Source organism: Crocodylus siamensis, chromosome 2 (genome assembly GCF_052110815.1).
Source record: "Crocodylus siamensis isolate JL-2025a chromosome 2, ASM5211081v1, whole genome shotgun sequence".
Taxonomy (NCBI): Eukaryota; Metazoa; Chordata; order Crocodylia; family Crocodylidae; genus Crocodylus; species Crocodylus siamensis.
Genome location: NC_143396.1, coordinates 90,825,931 through 90,843,205, shown reverse-complemented (window position 1 = coordinate 90,843,205; position 17,275 = coordinate 90,825,931). Strand labels below are relative to the sequence as shown.

Genomic DNA, 17,275 nt, shown 5'->3' with positions numbered 1-17,275 from the left:
AACTCTGCTGCTTCACTCACCTGTCAGGCTCACAGACAGTATGAAGAAGCAGGGAGAGGGAGATTGAAAAGCTCCATATCATCAACAGATGCATGCACTGCACACACACCCTTGTGCCTCAGAGTGCTAGCCTGGGGCTGGGGTCTAGCAACACTCTGCCCCTTGAGCAGCAAGCGGGGAGAGCCTTGAGATGATGCAGGTATGATGGGGGTTTACACCCCTCCCTAACCAGAGCCTTCTGCTGGGGCCTGGCCATGCCCCCCCCCCCAGCTGAGTGCTGTGGAAGGGAAGGGACGGCTGCCCCCAACCTTCTAGTCTGAGCCGCTGCAGGCATGTGCCTGCATTTCCTCAGTTCAGAAGGGATGTCTTTATGCTTACACACCGATTCGGCTTAAGCAGGTTAAACTAACCTGCAAAGATTGAATCAACTCAGGCTCAGGCTTTTTGAAGGTATGCCCGTAGCCAAAGATGTTGTGGAATCTCCATCCTTAGAGGTTTTCAGGACCTGGCTGGGCAAAGCCTTGGCTGGGATGATACAGTTGGGCATGGTCCTACTTTGAGTAGGGAGTTGGACTAGATGACCTCCTGAGGTCCCTTCCAACCCTCATTTTCTAGGATACTGCAAAATATATTCTAAGACCAGGGCCATTTGTAGACAGTGGTATGCCTGTATAGCTACACCAGCTTCTTACATGAGCAGAGCTCCTACCATAGCGGCAGTTATACTGGGAGAGCTGTACTTTTGCCAGTATAACTCGCTCCAGCACTCCTTCCCATGCCACGGTGAAATAAGGTACAATAGTTATGGCACAGTTTTGCTGGCAAAAATGCGTCAACACTAGGGATTTTGCCAACACCATTACATCCATCACAAATCACACCTCACCACACTCCTGGCCAATACATGAACACCATGAGACGTCCATAATATAACCCTGACATGGGTAAATGTTTTAAGGCAGGGGTTCCAAAAGTTTTTATGCCATGGCCTAGCAGTCACAGATGACCACAGCCACAATTTACAGCCAGAAGACAGGGAAAGGATACCCCCACCCCCCAGGCAGAGGGGTGGGTCAAACCCTGCACTGCCATGGGCCTTGCAAAAGGAGCTGCAGCTTCTTCGCCCAGCTTTGGGGGGCTACAGTTTGCCAGTCCACAGCCACTTCCGGCCCTTCAGCCGACTGTGCTGCAAACCAACAGCCAACTCGCGGCCCAGAGATTGAGAACCCCAGTTTTAAGGAGTTTCAGTATTCTCAGTTGAAATTTCTGTATGACCAGATACTCAGAGTGGCCTTGGTCAGAAATTTAAATGAATTCAAGACCAAGATTTAGTGATAATTCTTACTTGGAGCCTCAAGTGCATTGGGCTGTATTACATTTCAGCCCATCTGTATATTCTTGCCTCCTGCTCCTTGTTTCTTTGCTGATTGTTGTTCTCTTCCCCTGAGCCAAGCTCTGCCTTAAGCTCTTTCTGAATAGCCAAACAGTTTAGCAAACACTTGAACCCTCCTAAGCTACCATTGTTTCCTACTCTAGTTTACTAGAGGTCAAACTGTTTTTTTAAAAGCAAATCTCACACCTATCTGTCCCAAGAGCATTGCTACAAGGCTTAAAAAAAAAAAAACAAACAAAAAAACCCAGCATTTCAAAAGTCTTTCCTAAATGAAATCTAATGCTATAAGTTACACAGACTATAATTAAGTTAACTTAAAAATTGAAGGCAACACAGACAAAGACTTTTCCTTTGGCTCCTACATGTAAGTGGAAGCACTTAATACACCAACACTAACAGGAATAATAAAGAGCCTATTATTTAGTATGCCAGACCGCAGAGCCAGGAATGGGCAAAAATGCAAAACAGGAAGCTGTAATAGCTGAGATGGCAACCTATATGCAGCCAGGTTTCCTGAGGTATTCAGCAGGGTCAAAATTCACACCTTTTGAAACAGTACAGTTCTTCAACAGTTCACTATAGTCATAGGTCTCCATTCTAAATAGCTCTACTAATTACATCACCAATACAGCAATTTCCTTTTTATGAACCTGCATAGGTCTAAAGCCTCAGTAAGATAAATCTAATGAAGACTGATCTCTAGTGATCAGACCAGAGAACTGCAGGGCGTGAATCCCACATCTATTCCTAACTTGTGCAAATTCACATGGTGTGACCGTTATAGTCCGTTATAGACTCCTCGGTTTCCCCTTCTGTAAAAAGGGTGAAAATAACATATTTACTTGAATCCAAGACAAGTTTTCTCCCTCTCCCTCCCCCAGACAGCACAGGAAAACTCAACTGAAGCCCCATTACCTGACCCAGGCTGGGATGGCTCGTCTGGTGGTAAAGGATGGCTCCCAGCTGGCGGAGTGCATGAGAGAGCTGTTTCCACCCATCGTACTTTGTTCCTCTGGTTCCTCCAACCGTGATCCAGCACAGTCAAGAGCTGTTGCTGCATCTCCCTGGCTGGCCTGTGGCTACCACTGTTACTGACTGCCCCAGAGCCAGAGCAAAAATACAACAGCAGAAAGTAAATGGCCACAAGCAGAAGGCATACACAAGGGACAGGGGGAAAGATGCTGGCCCCTCCCCTCATTCATCCTCCCCATGCTACTGTGGTACGCAAGGCAAAGATGACCTTCCACTGATTAACTGTAGATATCGAAAATTATAATGGTTATAATTTTCGATATACAGAATCTAATTATTGGGGTGTTGTCTTAAATTCAAAGCCATCTTGGATATGGCTAAATAAAGTACTTTAGAAAAACTGATAAGGTTATATGAGGTCCTTGAATGGAAAGAAGTCATAAGTGCAAAATATTAAGTCACTTTACCACACTAACAACTGTGGGTGCCTGTACATAAGCTTGGAAGCTGCTCCAATATGCTGCAGTTACAGTGCATTACAGCAGACTCCAACTAGCCTCCACGTCTCTTGTATAAGCATCCCCACACTTGTAAAAAACAAACAAACAAAAAACAAGAAACCATGAAACCTGTAAGGGATGATTTATAGCATCTGTGAAATTATCCCAAGTGGGCAAAAGCACAATCCAGTTCGATTCCAAGTAGACAAAACCACAGTGGTGCAAGCATCCACATCGGCAGTGCCCCATCTTCTTAGCCTGTAAATCCACCCTGCAGCTCTTGACCCAGCTTCTATTCACCTCCTCACGAAGCATGACACTCCTTCTAGTACAAGCTTACCCAGGATATGAGCAATTTTTGGGTCCCCTAGTTTGGAAGCCACTGATCTACATGTGAAAGTTTCTATATACAACACAAAGAACTGTGTTTTGCACGTAGCATGGGAACAACTAACTGTGTCCACTAAGGTGGAATTAGAGCAGAAAATAAACTTATCGAACAATTCTTTGGGGTGTAATTGCTGGTGTATATACAGGATGTTACAAATCAAGATGACAAAAAGCAAGCTAGATCATGGCAACCTGAGCCTTGTATAAACTACTTAGTTCAGTAGCAAAATCACATTGGAGGAATGGGGGGGGTTCCGTGCAAAATCTAGTCTAATAGAGCTACAACACGGATGGGCAAAATGTGGCCTGCCAGGCCATTCTATACTGTCCGCAGGGCCCCTAAAAAATTTAGAAAATTAATATTTATCTGCCCCTGGCTGCCCATCATGAGGACCTTGATGCCTTGCCAAAACTCAGTAAGTGCCCTGGCCAATAATTGCCTACCCCGGTCTACAATATGTTTTTGCAAGGTTGCTTTGACAAACGAGTTCTTTTTCAGCTGTTGGGTTGGCTTCAGAAAACCAGAAGCACTGCTGCAAGTGAGCTGGAGACCTCAAGTACTTTTACTGAAGAGTTAAGTCCTCTAGACTCTGTTGCAATGGTGTAAGTGCATACAATGACAGTATTTTTTTTTTAAATCTTTGTAAGAGGTGTTCATAAGAAAGCCAGTAGTGGTCAAGCACTTCTTTTTATTTTTTTACAGTAAGAGTTAGAAAATTTCCTCCATTTAGACAGGGCTTTTACTAACCAAAACCGATTAGCCAAAACTGATTCTAAGCCTGTTTATAGGTGTAACATTTTTAGCTCGAGTTTATTTAAATGTAATTAAGTTAAAAACGTATCAGCCCAGCAATTTCAAAATCTACATTTACCTTTCTGGCCAGATCTTCAGCTCACATAAATCTGAATGACTTAAGTTACTTGCAATAGATTTAGCTTGCTGTTACTTCCCTACCCCAAAAAATATTTCCACCCAAAACCTTAAGTTGGTACTGAATCTAATGAGAAAACTCCTCTGCATACAGAAATTATGGACATTTCTTCCACTTAGTACAAGGGCTTGTTTACAGTAAGAATGCAACTTAGTCAAGAAGTGTGAAGTTCTAAAAGCTGAAATGCTGTTCTTGATTGATTTCTATATGGACATGTATTCCAAAATAAGATCACCTATCTAAGGAATGAATCAGGAATAAGCATACTGGAATAACTCCCAGTATGGACAAGCCCAAGAAAACAGACAATAAGAGACTGTGTGTTATCAGATACAAAAACTTCAGGTGCATTTCACAACAGATTCTGACGACCTTAAAGCAGCGGTTCCCAATCTGTGGTATGCATACCACCAGTGGTACGCGTTAACAGATTTATTATAATTACTTTACATGGCAAAAATTTGCTGGTGGTACTTAAGGTTGTATCATTTTAAATTGGTGGTGCACAATCTGTCAGAGTTTGGGAACTGCTGCCTTAAAGGAACAGCATCTTCACACACAATCAGGGATTTAGCACTGCTAATCATTTAAGAGTTCTGGAATATTTGGCTGAAATTCTCACATGAACAGGATTTTGAGTAACCATGAAAATGAGGAAAATCATCATAGGTGTTTCCTGGTTTGATCAGGTCATAAAATACCATTTAAATAGGGCGAGCATGTGTCCAGGTTTTCCCAGACATGTTCTCTTCATCTGGGCAGTTTTTTAAAAATATCAACAAATGGCCGGGATTCTGCTCTGCTCAGCACTGAAGTTTTCTCCAGCACTTCCTGGGTTGCCCCAGCAAGGAGCTGCTTGGGATGGGAGAAATGAGGGAGTGTGATTGGGGGCAGAGGCATCATGTGTATCTGCATGCATGCTGGCAGCTAGTTTATGGGAGGCAGGGGTGGAGAGCCAGGGCATGGAGACTGCTGGGGGGTGGTGCATGTGTGAGTGTGCAAGGAGGCACTGGTGGAAGTGCCTGCCCTCCAACAGGGAAAGGGAGTGGGGGTGGGGTAGAGGGCTGCAGGTCAGGAGTGAGGGGCACCAGCAGGTGGGGGCAGGGTAGGGGGCTGCAGGTTGGGAGTGAGAAGTATCAGCAGGCACAAAAGCGGCATGGGGACTTGGTCTGGGGACAGGACACAGGCATATCACTGCCCCCCCCCCAACAGGTGTCCTGTTTTTTGAAACTGGAAATATGGTAACCTGAATTAAAAATAATTTAGCCCTTCACATTACTCCTCTTTCCAAAAAGTGGAAAGAGAAAACATAGCAAAAGGAAACAAAAACAAAAGACCCCACACCCAGGCCATCCACAACTTCTTTAAAAGCTTCAAAATACGTAAGACTAATTTTAACATAGAGAGAGTCCGAACTGGCTTCTGACCTCATCCCATCTCTTTACTGCTTGAGCAGCTTTCTACAGCTTCATCCCATTAAATCATTCACCATGTGTTATGCGCCTCCTTGCTTTACAGTGGCTCTGGGAGGAAACGCTCTTGTTCCTGAGCTTTTCCCACTGATTTGTGAACCAACGAAGGACAATGTAATTCTATTCTACTCTAGTTCTATAAGGCATCTTATTTTAAAGGCACTTTCCATAATCTTATCTGAGCACCTTAAGCAAGGCACACCCATCACATGTTGTTTGTTCCCTTATTCTGCCCCAGGGAGAAAGCCGTGCAGTGTCAGGTCTTGTTCTGGTAAGGTGTTTTCTGTTAGTTTTGTTTATGCCCATGTGCCAGTACAGACATAATGTTGCTATTTTGCCCAGAGAAAGTTAAGAACAATAGAGGTGGCATCATAATAACCACGACCTAAAGAAAAAGTTCTTTACCTAAGAATCTAACCTTCCTTCCACACAAGGCTTCAGAACACAATAAGTAAAAATTCTCCATTCAAACTGAAAGAGAATGGCGAAACCATAATTCATGTTCCTTAGGTGTTAATGGTCTACCAAACAACCAGCTTTCTCTCTCATAGAGGCAGCTCGGCAAAGTTAAAAGAACAAATGACGAAGAATGGTCATGAAAAGCTTTTGCCAACCACTTTTGTTTCTAAAGAAACATACCAAGGCACTTTGTTCTGCGATTCTTTGGTATGATGGGGATGGTCAATAGCAAGGAGCACAGGAGACTCACTGACAAAAAAAGAGCAGCTAACTGTTCCTCAAACTTTATTCACCTACATTGGGAAACCAGTGACAACGCAGGCATGCAAACAAGCTTACAGAAAACTACCACATACGTAAACTAAAAGAATAAGAGATTTGATATTTTTTGGTTAGATGATCTTTAGAGATTAATGAGGTCCTTTCCCCCTTTATTTAGGGAATGAAGTAAGTTGCAAATCATAGTTTATTTATTAATCAAATCACCAGGATAAGTCCCTTTGGTAATACAGCGAATGAAAGGCAGGAAGCTCATTTTAATTATTCTGCCTCAAACTGCAATGAAACTCATCATCACAAGCATCAGTGAAATGTATAGGTAAAATAAAAATAAATATGCAGCCCATTAACACATGACTATGACCCAACAGTATGTTCCCTCCTCCAAACCCTTTTACATAGAAGCTAGCTATTTATGAGAGCGATACCATCTCTATGAGTCCTAATTAGCTTGTTACAATGGAATTCTTCAGGACTTCACCTTTAAACACAATTACATAAACTCTGTTATAAAAATAGCAAAATATATCCTTTATTATTTTAGTTTGATTAACTGATATCAAAACTACTCCATTTCAGTACTTTCATTCTGTGTTACCTGCGATCCAATTTGATCCATACAATTCCCTCTATTTAATTTTAAACAATAAACATTGCAGAGACTATTTTCAGCATTTGGGTGTGCATGCACAAGTGTGAGAAACTCAGCCTGTAACCAGAGGTGGCTAAGTTTAAACAGTCATTTTTACATTTTTCCCACATGCTACCTATTTAGAATGCTAGTCACTGCAATCATTAATACCTCAAATACTTTTTATACAAATAATTTCTTTTAACAAGCCTGAGCTATCATGTTCATCTTATTTCTACACACACAACATGACATCTTGAATTATACACTATATTTATTCACTAGAGCTATGGACCTGGTCAAGCTCTCCCTCCCCAGTCCATCTACAATATTTCTCCTGTAATTTAGACGGCTGCAACAGGCCCAACGATTTTCTTCATGGGATCATCAGGCATGTGTGGCACTGATGTAATTCAAGTTATTTAAAAAAAAAAACAAACACAATTTATTTAAAATCAGTGCACATCCTGTAAATTGTATAGGTGCAAGTTAGATTAATATAAACCTGGTTTAAGAAGTGCCATGCATTTACACAGGACCTTTTGCATTAGTTTAAGTAGTTTCTACACAGATACTAGTGACATCAAGTCATTTTCTGGGCTTAGATTAAGCCTAAATATCTGGCTGTAAATGCTGAAATTCAAATTTTGTTTTGGTTTTTTGAATAGATAAGAGAAAGGAGAAAGTTTGAATGCTATGCTTGCACTTTCCCTATACCTAAGGGTGCAAACCCTTGTTAGTGTCTTTCAGTTTGAAGCTATTAAGTACAAGTGATTTTTACACCACTGAGTTATGAAGAAAAAACAACAACAAAACCCAGACAAACCCCAAAAGCCCACCAAAACAAACAACAAACAACCCACCCACCCACAATTAAGGCTCTTCCTACAATCATATTTACACAGTAAGTATTTTAAAATGGATACCCAATTCCCAAGTTATACAATATTGTGTTGATATTCCATATATCACTTTGATGTGGTTGATTTAAATGACAAAAGTTTGCGAGTTAAATATTTCTGAAGAGCATTAAGTGCTTTAATTGTGACTGTCTATACTTACATATTTAGACAGTCTCATCTGTTGCCATGTTGGAAAAAAATCCTTTTTACTAAGCAGAGAAATATGAAATAATGTTTTTAGAAATCACCAGTGAAACCACATTAATGATCTGCTTATGGGCCAAGTCAAAAGTAATACTTGCTTTTGGATAATACTACTTTGAACAGTGTCTGAACATAAAAGACATGCTTAAAAATAATTTGTTCCCCTCCTTGATTAGGCCTCACATACATGGGAGAAACTGAAGGACACAGGTATTCCAGTAGAGCTCCCTCATGATGAGGGGCATGACAGCAGATTCAAAGTCTCTCTAATTTCAGTATAGTGTACTCATATGAAGAAATTATTCAGGCACAGCTATGACAAATGTAATATCCAGGATAGTTACATGGATTAAATTACCCATGTAGATGAGAGGAATAAAGTGCTTCTTTAAAAGAAAGTCTAATAGTTGAAAAGGAAATCAAATCTCATTTTTATACTCAACTCCCCAAAATCTACAAAAGAACTGCAAGCAATATACTATACACACACTTACCACCAAGTAGCATCTTGACCACCAAGCAACAACTTAACATACCCACTGTGGCACACAAAATGTTACAACAGGGAAGCACTGGGATAGTACATGTGACCTTGGTACTACAGTGCAATTTCAACAGAAAACCAAATACAGATGTGATTCTTCAATGTTGAAGAAGCTAATACTAAAAAATCCTAAGAACAAAAGAAATATTTAATTGGCAGATGTTTAATTCAACGTTCTAAATACAGAGCATTATTCTCAAATAAACTAAAAAAACTACACTACATCATATTCCTTTGATCCACTTCAGCTCCAGAGCGTATGAACAGCCAAAAGATATGTGCAAGATATTGTAGTCATTCAGATTTTGTAGATCTGGACTCTTTACTAGAACACTGTTGTGTTCCTTGGAATCAGCTTGTTTATTTTATGAAGTTTTGTGCTTTTTCCTTCAAGAAAGGCAGCTTCCCTTATGCAAAAGAACACTTATTCTCAGCTAAGATTGCAGATCTTTGTGACCAGCAACTAGCAATTAAAAGAAAAAACAAAACAAACAAACATAATCCACCTTTGTCCCTCCTTGACTCCAATATTTCTTACCCAAGAGTATTTAGTTAGAGATAAACTTCTTCATCAGATAGGATTCTTATTCATTTATGGACATGGTTATCCTGATACAAACCCTTGTACAGCGACAGCTCTATCAATATAAATATCAAAGCTAACCTTCCAATGAGGAGAAAACTATTCCTGAATAAATCAGCTTTATATTCCTCAATCTGCACCCAACCTGTTGAAGAAAGAAGGGGGGGGGAGGGGGGAAGGTGTATTTCTATAACTACAGCAATTCAATTAGAGCAGTCATGTTTGTATTTGACAATCCTTAAAATATTAATTTCTCAATAAAAGACACTTTCTTGATTAAACCTTTAAATCAGGTGTCTTCACACATGGAGTAAGAGATGGAGGAAAGGCTACTTGTATTCACATTCAGAACAGCCCTACAGATGGAAGAATTTAGATAGGTTTGTGTCATCGAAATAAACTGACTTCTGCTATGGAACTTAACAAGTTGTCATCAAAAAAACAACCAAAAATGAAGCATCAGAAGAATCACATTTTAACCACAAGACAACATGTGACCTAAAGTCAATTTTCATAGGTTCTAAAGCTCTCCTTTCCATAAAGTTACTTTGCTAATCTGTGTGTGGGGGGGGGGTTGTTATGTTTTTTAACCACAGCACAAGACTTCCTTGTGGATTTTGCTGTAAAAATTGGACAAGGAGCTTCACCTAAAAATGAGTTAAATCCTTTACATCATTTAGCCAAGAAAACAACTCACCTAAAAGGGCATCTTGTTCTGATCCAACTGAACTTGCATAATTGGTGATTCTAAACAGGAGCATTTCTTAGTGCTCTACCTAACCACTTAAACTCATGAAAATTCATAGCAAACCTCCTTATCAGAGTGAGAGCTTTAGCTAGACAAGAGATTTTTACTTCCCAATTAGAGACCATAAACGATACATGGAAATTTCACACCAGTCAAACCAGACAGCAACACTTTTAAAGTTTGCTGCCTTTAAAAAAAAAAAAAAAAAAAGAAATGTGCGTGCGTGTGTGTACACACACACACACACACAAACACACTGGCAATTTGGGAAGGGTACAAGACAAGTGGCAGCTGGATTTACCATGCCTCAAGATGATTTTACTATCTGAACAAATAGCAAGAAGATTTCAGATGTTTAGCATACAGTTACGTTATCCCATTATCTGTGGCATGCTAGTTTCTAAACTATTTAGAGCAGAAATATGCATCTTAAACCACAGTTGCCTCGACTAAGAAAAGTACAGTGACCTATGCCAAGTAGTATTCAAAATTACTGTCTGTTCCAAAATAGGTCTGGTCATATAGTTCAAAATTAGAGGTGCACTGATACATTGGTCCCATACCAGATCAGCACCAATAAGGAAAATAAACTGCATCAGCAATCAGCTTTTTTGGGCCAATGTGGCCAATAAAATGCCTCGAGCACACGCAGCAGCAACACAGTATGCAGGACGCCAGGAACCTAGCTCAGCAGTGTGGAAAGCAGCCAGGTCCAGCTGGTAAATATGTTGCAAGGGAAGGGGTATGCAGAGGGAAGGAAAGATTGTGGCCCCCAGAATGAGGCAGGGAGTGGGGCTGGGGCAAGCGCTGCAGTGGGGGACAGAGCCACGAGCAGCTTGTCCAGAGAACATGGGGGGGGGGTGGCAGTGGCTTCTGCTGCTGTACACCCCCTGAGGGCACTGGGGGGGCATGCCCCTGGATCTGCACACAGGACAAAGGCAAGCTGCCACTGAGAGGTGGGACTGGGGTGGTGCTGGGCTCTTCCTGACGGGGGGGGGGCTAGGCCAGGCTGTGCAAAGGGGGTACCTGCAGCCATGTCCCCAAGCACAGATTAAAAATCAGCCATTGGTATTGGCCCAAAAATTCTCTATCAGTGCACCCCTATTCAAAATTTGACCAAGATACCACAGATTGTCCAGCTCAGTTCTACAAAGCAGCTGAACACCTCTGGTTAGTCCTCTTATTAGAAGAAAGATCACTAGTATGCAGGAGAAAAAAAGATTAATGATATGTTTGCCTGCTTTCTTCACTTTGTTGTTAGACTATGTAGCCAGTCTGAAAAGACTTGTATTATTCATTTTCTGACCTGAAAAAAAAAAAAATGATCAATTTAGTTAAAATTCCCCCACAAAAGACATGCTGTTTATACAATTCTATTATTTCAGCTAATAACCACTGCAGAAAGAGGTCAACAATCAAGCTGCGCATATTCACACATTTCTCTTCTTCAGGCTGTAAGTCCCAGTTTCAAATCCTCTTCACAGCTTGCAAACTGTACATACGTTGCTTTCTTTAACTACTGCACCACCCATATTTGAAGCATAATGGACTATGCCACAGACGCTTGCTTTGCTGCCCTCATAATATGGTTTAATTATGATGACTGAACTAATAGGCTCACATCATAGACTTTTACAGGTTGACCCCATGTCATCCTGATGTATCATTTTGCACCAGTACAGTGCTGTAAATCAATTTAAGATCTCCAGCAGGTTGAAAAGGCTGGTAATGATGCTCTCTCTGCAGTCTCAGGGGACTCCACATTATACACAACTTACATTATTTATAAAGCCTAGATGATGCCTCCATTAGCCTTGTAAGGCTACACAAGTGAGAGCTTTTATATATGCACACAACTTGGACTTCACAGACCCGCCTACTCCATGTTAAATATGACTAATGTTTTTAGCTTTTTTTAAATTTTGAGTTCTACATTTGTTTTTAACATGCACCTATTGACTCAGATTTTAGTACAAAAATAATAAAAAACTAGTAGTTAATAACAGAAGCAACATCAGTTTTAGCAACCTTGATATACCTCATTATGTTATTCACTATGCCTTGATTACGTAATTTGAATGCAAATACTAGTAATTTATCAGCTTTCTGTATTAATATTAACTGTCAAATATTAACACAGAAACTAGGGAACCTCAACCTTCAGTTTATCCAGTCAGTTTTCTTAAATACATGAGATCATCAGATCTTCAAGGGTACATAAAAATGGCAAGAAGAGAGGGAGAAGAGAGAGGGGGAAAAATGTATTTGATTACATACCTAGTGGAGGAAAGGGTGAAAACTAAAGCAAGGACAAATCTGTTTAGGGAAACCTGAGCTTCCTCAAACTGATCCTCTCTGGAGGCAGTAGAAGGCTCCCAGATCACTCAAGTCCTGAGAAGTCCCTCTCAAACCCCTAGTTACAGTGCAAGATGGTGTTCAGGCTCTAATCCTGCAATTCGTCACAAGAATATCCAATAAACAGGTTAAGTTTAATTTAGCATAAAGAAAGCCTGAAATCAATTACTGTAGGAGTCAAGAAAAAAAAATAAAAAACAAGTACACAATATTTATTATGCCAATGTGCATGGAGAATCTTATACCGACTGCCCTACACAGATCTCCAGCTCAGATGGGTTTTTATGCTGTCAGTTTTAACTGGAAGCAAACCTCCCATAAATTTAATGCACTATAGACTAGACTAAAATCAATTGTAACACAGCAAGTTCCTTCACACGATTCTCATTCATTGACACAGTGAGGTGCAGGCACTTGGCCACATGAAAAACTACCACAATCAGAGGCACAGGTACAGAAGGAAAAAAAAAAAAGTAGCCTCTGCAGCTTGGTGAGCTTGTTCTGAGCCCTACGCTGTATGATATTCAGAAGTCCCACAACCCAGCTAGGTTTTACACCCAGGGAAGGAGCAAATCAAGGAAGACAGAGCTGCCAGATTTTAAGCCACGACCTGCTTGAAGCACAGCCTCTTTAAAAATGCAGTTTTCTAAAGATGCCACATCCCCTGAATTATCCTCCAGTAAACTAACCACATGGCTAGGAGTAAAGTTGAGCAGTGCTCTTTTCTATTTGTTATTGTTCTAGTTGATAAAGGTGGGGGAGCAGGGGAAAGAAAAAGGGGGATGGGGAAACTGAAAATTAAGAGCCATGACACTCAAGCGTTCCCCCAAGTCGCACCCGTTCTCAGGCACAGCATCTATTCTCCCCTGCCTCCCCCCAGATAAATAAAGTCTCTGCCTACAGCTAAGCAAAAAATACTCATGTATAGTATCAAGCAAGCTACAAAAGCCAATCCACACACTGCCTCCAGATGATAAAACTAGTATCAAAGGGAGGAATAGAGCAGTCCTGACTGAACCCTAGCCTCCCATTGCCTCCCACCCCCCCATCTCGCACATGGCAAAATCCAGCAGGATTTGTGCTGGCAAGAGTGCAAGGCTGACCGCTTGCATGCCCACAAACTTGAATAAAAGCCTGAGGGTGAGGCAGGGAGAGAAGATGAAGGGCTGGCAAGTCTCATCATCTTCTGAAGCACCAGCAAATCAAAGGCAGAGAAGAAAAAAAAAGATCTCAGGGAGGAGAGAAAACCCCTCTGCATCCAGCCCTGCTGAAGGAGAAGCATTTTGTGAGTGAACTCCCCTTGACCTCAAAGCACAGATTCCTTGTGGAGGGGGGAGGAAAGAGAAGGAGGAAAGAAAAAAAGCAAGAAACAACCCCCCCCCCCCCCCGCCTCGGCGGGCCAAGCTGAGGGGAAAGAAGCGGAGAAAAAGGTTTTCCCCCTAAATCAAAACAAAAGGAGGGCAGTGGCGCTGCCCACAACTCCTGCAACTTCCCCACAATGGGGCCAGGGCAAGAGGCGAGGCGTCCAAAGGAGGAGAGGCAGCTCCCGGCCTCCTCCCAACAAAGGCAGCTCGGCGGAAACCCGGAGCGGCGGCGGGCTCTCACAGAGGCATCCCGGCATGGCCGGGAAGGAGCAGGACGCGAAGCGGTCAGGCAAAGTGCACCCGCGCTCCCCCGCCCGCCCAGCAGCGCACGCCCCGCGCTTACCGGAGCCGGAGCCGAGGCGCCCCTCGCTGCTGCTGCCTCCTCCGCGCCCGGGTCTAGCTGCGCGCGGCGGCGTCACGGAGCCGGGAGCGCACACGCAGCGGGAGCCGCCGGCTCAGCGCTCCGCTCCCAGCTCCCGCTCCCGCCCCCGCCGCCGGGAGGCCGGGCCAGCTTCCCCGCCGCCCGCACAGCCGCAGGGCTGCTCCCGCCGCCGCCGAGGAAAGCCGCGAGGGAGCCTCCCTGCCGGGGGCGGGGCCGGGCCGGGGGCGGGCGCTGCTCCCAGCCGCGGGACGCTGCCCCGGGCGGACACACGTTACGGATGTTGCGCGGGGATCGCGCCATACACGCAGCCGGTCCGCACACGTCTTGTGAGAGGCGCTGGCGAACTGTGCGGGAATCGCTTTGCATGGTTGGCTAGTCCGTATAGTGTGCGCGATTCAGTGTATTACTGGTTACCAGTTAATGGTATGGGAATTACTTTGCATGGGTGGGCAGTCTACGTTTCTTGCGAGACTCACTGGTTAGCTACGTGGAAATTGCTTTGCACGGGTGGCTAGTCCATATTGATTGTACGATTCAATATATAACCAGTTAATGTAGAGTGTCCACACATGCAAAGTAATGACCACACCATTAACTGGTTACTGGTAGCCAGCAATACACGGGTAACTAGTAATACACTGAATCACATAACAAATATAGGCTAGCCACACATGCAAAGTAATTGCCACATAGTTAACCAGGAAGTCACACAATCAATGTAGAGTGCCCACACATGCAAAGCAATTCCCACACCATTAACTGGTTACCAGCAACTCAATGAATTGCCCCATAAATGTAGTCCAGCCACACCTACAAAGCAAGTGAGCCACAACTGCAAAGGCACTGCCACACAATTAACTCACGAATTGTGCAATAAATGTAGACCAATTGTACTAGTAAAGTAATTATTGTTCAACTAACCAGCAGGTCCCACAAGAAATATAGACTGGCACATACGGCAAAGCAAGATAGGCCACAAGTGCAAACTAATTACCCACAATTAACTGGTGAATCCTGCAATAAATTTTAACTTGCCATAACTGCAAAAGAATTACCCCACACACTGCTGCTTACTGTTAGCTGGTTATCACACAATTAACTAAATCCTGCAATAAATGTAGACCAGCCATACATACCAAGTAAGAAGGCCTTAGATAGGAAATAATTACCATTCAACTAACTGGTGAACTGCACAATAAATTGAACCCCACCCCCAAAAAAAACCAAAAACAACACACACAATTAACCAGTGAATCCTGCAGTAAATGAGCAGTGTGCCCTTGTGAAAAAGGCTAACTGCATTAGTAGGAGTGTTGCCAGCAGCTCAGAGGAACTAATTCTTCCCCTCTATTCATGCCTAAAGAAAGGTGTTTGTGCCTGGAAGCTTGTAAAGAACAATTTTTCCAACCATGTAGTTGGTCTAATAAAAGATATCACATTTACCCAAAGAACCTTGTTCCCTTTATTCAGCACTGCTGAGGCCACATCTTGAGTACTGTGTCCATTTTTGTGCCTCCCACTACAGAAAGGACTAAGCCAATTAGGGAGTTTAGCAGAGAACAACACAATAGTGAGGGGGCTAGGGCACATGACTTGTGAGGGAACCAGGCTTATTTAGTCTGGATAACAGAAAATTTGAGGGGAGGGGGGATTTAATAGCAGCCTTCAATTACCTATAAGAGTACTTACAAAGAAGATAAAGCTAAATTGAACTGTTCTCAATGGTGGCAGATGACAGAACAAGGAGCAATGGTCTCAAGTTGCAGCAAGGGAAGTCTAGGTTAGATATTTGGAAGAATTTTCTCACTAGAAGGGTAATAAAATGCTGGAACAGGGTACCCAAAGAGATGGTGGAAGCTCCATCCTTGAAGATTTTTAAGACCTGGTTAGACAAAGCTTTGGCTGGGATGATCTAGGTGGAGATGGGCCTGCTTTAAGTAGGGAGTTGGACTAGATAACCTCCTGGGGTCTCTTCCTACTTTTCTATGGTTCTATGAAATGTAGACTACTCCCACATGCAAAATGAGTTAGGCCACAGGTGCAAAGTAATTACCACACAATTAACTGGTGAATCCTGCAATAAATGTAGACTAGTCACACCTGCAAAGTAAGACCCCCACAAGTGCAAAGTATTTACTACACAATTAACTGGTGAATTGCACAATAAATTTAAACTGGCCACACCTGCAAAGTAACTATCACACATAAAATTGACTATGCAGCTATAAAATTAGTCAACCAGCTATAAAGTTAGTTCTTGAAAGTGTGTAAATAATTCTATCCCTGGTTTCTATCCAGCTTTAATTTGAATGTGTGGCAGGGCCCTAGATGACCTCTACCCTCAGATTCCAGGAACAGAAAGCAGCCTGGCTCATTGCTTGTTGTTGCCTTGCTACCCTTAGCCTGTGGCCAGTGTCTGCTTTAAATATACACAATGTGATCCAAATTGCATCAACTATGTACCACATAGCTACCATGTACAGGGTATTCAGTCTCTATGAAGCCATGAAAATAACTATGATTTTCAATGTTCACTCATACAGTTTGAATTAGTATTAATCAATAAATAGGTGAGAGTAGGAAATTACACACAAACTAGTATAAGTGATTGGAAACTGGTTCAAATCTGTAACACAACAGAAGTTCAGTATACATAAATCACTTTCAGAATGGCTGAAATTGGTTTAAGATAAACCTAGATGGATGTAATATCAGACTTAACAGGTTTAGGTTAAATCAGTTTATTGAATTTATGTATTTTTGTCTCAGATCCCCTCCAATTAATTTAGTTTCCCAGAATCCCAGGATGCTTTGCACCTCTCCCACAACCCCCATCATGTTCCCCCCCTCCCCCCCACTGAGTGGGTGGGCAGGCTAGTCTGGGTTTAAGCTGTCTGCTTCAGCCAAGGAAGGAGGTCTGTTATAGCACTCCCTCCACTTCTGGCCTTGGGCACTGCAAGGATATGGCTTCATTTCCAGAATCAAAAGTGAATGTCTGTTCACTTGCTTATTGGTTTAACCTACACAGTTTAGACTAACCTATGAAGATTGAATCGATTCTGTCTCTGGCTTCTTGACCATCTGTACTTAGCCATTCTAGTCTGGTTGTATATAGTTCTTTTCAGCCCCCACCCCTCCCCCCATGTATGTAAGATGTTCTGGGCT

General features: G+C 42.5%; 1 protein-coding gene across 3 annotated transcripts in view; it reads right to left on the bottom strand.

The window, feature by feature from the left end:
- The window catches only part of SMAD1 (SMAD family member 1), a 67,765-nt gene extending 53,429 nt beyond the window's left edge, over nt 1-14,336 (bottom strand). The window contains exons 1-2 of one of the 3 annotated variants that reach the window (XM_090036340.1): nt 14,072-14,336; nt 12,287-12,458 (exon numbers count right to left, since the gene is read on the bottom strand). The gene's annotated coding sequence lies outside the window, so the exon portion shown is untranslated. Of the gene's footprint in view, nt 1-9,958; nt 10,207-12,286; nt 12,459-14,071 lie in introns of those variants that run through there. The other 2 variants (XM_090036337.1, XM_090036338.1) reach the window with 2 other exon arrangements.
- Nucleotides 14,337-17,275: the final 2,939 nt, after the last annotated feature.